Here is a 2,196-nt window from a genome sequence, read left to right on the forward strand (position 1 = left end):
ATATATGAATAATAAAATAAAGTAATACACAAGAAAATCAAAATAAAAAATTGGAAATTTGAAAGACTATTAAACTAAAAAACAAGACCAAATTAATGAAATAATAATTGAGAATTTTTAATAATATTAATATAGAAAAGAGAAACATACTCAGAACTAGCAGTTATGCATCATATATCTTTAGTATAACAAGAAATTGGAAAACATAGATGTGATGGCAGTTTTAATAAACCATTACTTTTCAAACTATAGTTTTAAATTTTCTGAATAAACTTATAATCAATAAAGAAATGGATGGTTTAGAATCCCTATAACTCCACCTCATATGTTAGGCATAGTTTTATGTTGAAATTGTAATAAACTATAAAAGAATATTATTTTAATCTTTAAAATAAAGGATTGGCCATCATGTATTTTTAAATTAAGTTTTAAATAAATTCACCAACATTATCATCCCTGAAACCCTTATAACGTTAGATGGACCGAGCTGGCTACATTTGTAAATTTAGTAATATATATATTTATTATGGGTATTGTGTGTGTGTTTGTGTGTGTGTGTGTGTCAATGTGTCTGTCTGTGTATATTTAACAATTAGATAAAAAGAGGCCATGATTTAAAGAAAGAGAAAGAATGAAATATATGGTAGATATTGGTATGAGGTGAGGAAAAATGGCATAATAAAAGTAAATTATAAAACGATTAGAGCACATGGAAGCTGATAGTGATTATGACATCTCGTACAAAACTTGTGCCAAACCAATCCAGTCCAAATCCTAGCTTGCAGAGGAGAGTCTAAAACAAACTCCTACCTCTAGCCTTAGAAATGTTGGCAGTGGCTAGCTGCTATAAAAGGAAAGATATCTTTCTCTAAGAATTGACTCCCTGGTAAGTCAACCATAGCAATGGAAGACAACTCACAAGAATATTTGTGCATCATTAATTAATAGTGAGGTTACAATAAATAAATAGAAAGATAGATGATAGATAAATAGATGATGAGAGATAGATAGAAGATAGATAGATAGATAGATAGATAGATAGATAGATAGATAGATAGATAGATAGTAGATAAAACTAAACACAAAGTTATATTGATAAGAAATGAGTTGATCACCAAATTTTTTTTGGGGGGGGAGGTGTAAACGTGATCAAAACAGTCTCAAAGAACTAATTAGTATTTTTTTTTAAGTGAAGCTAGGTATCATGATGCATGCCTTCTTTGGAAGATGAGCAAAGAGTATCATGAATTTTAGTTGAGCTTAGATAACAATAAAATCCTGGCTCAGAATGTATTTTGTTTAAACTAAGTAAAAAATTTAAGACATGTTTTGAGTGACCAAAGGTCTTACATAATGTTAAGGATTATGTGGTTCTGGGTCTTAAAGTAGAAAATTGGGATTTGAACAAGTAGTCTAAACTAACAAAATTCTTTAAGCAAGCTTTGTGTTACAGAAGAGGATGTTGTAATTACATTTAGATGTTTAGCAATAATAGTTGAGACCCTGTGAATTTTCCCAGATTCTGTGATAGAAAACATAGGCTAGTGAATAGGAAAGTCTATTATTTCCCCAGAGAGTAAATCCCTTTAAGACTGACTGACATCTACTAAAGTAGAATTCAGATATAAATAGATAGATAGATAGATAGATAGATAGATAGATAGATAGATAGATAGATAGATAGATAGATAGGTAGGTAGGTAGGTAGGTAGGTAGATAGATAGATAGATAGATAGATAGATAGATAGATAGATAGATAGAAGAATTAGAAAACTCTAGAGTATTATAGTAAGACAGCATGGGATTTATTTATTAAGCTTCGTTAATAATGTTGAATCCCTGAGGTAATAAAATGCTTCCTGAGATCATCAAAGCCATCATTTTTTAAAATTAATTGTGTATTACACATGGGCAAAATCTTTGGAGAATTTGTGTACCTTTGGGAATGAATTACTTGTGTATTTCTAAATCCTAGCTCAACATTTCCAAATAATATAGAATCTCTGTGTTTGAAGCAAACATCTTCAGGTAAGTAGATTCAAATTTCTCTGAAGTTTGAATAAGTCTTAACTGATATCTAAGTAGTACTACTCAATCTACAATCATATTGTAGATTTATCTAGCTAACCATAACACTGTATATACAAAGCTTTAAAATTAATTTAAAGCTTACACTGTCACATTAATTATGTAAAG

The sequence above is a fragment of the Alexandromys fortis genome, unplaced genomic scaffold (assembly GCF_014885135.2).
Source record: "Alexandromys fortis isolate MF-2015 unplaced genomic scaffold, M_Fortis_MF-2015_v1.1 scaffold_335, whole genome shotgun sequence".
Taxonomy (NCBI): Eukaryota; Metazoa; Chordata; class Mammalia; order Rodentia; family Cricetidae; genus Alexandromys; species Alexandromys fortis.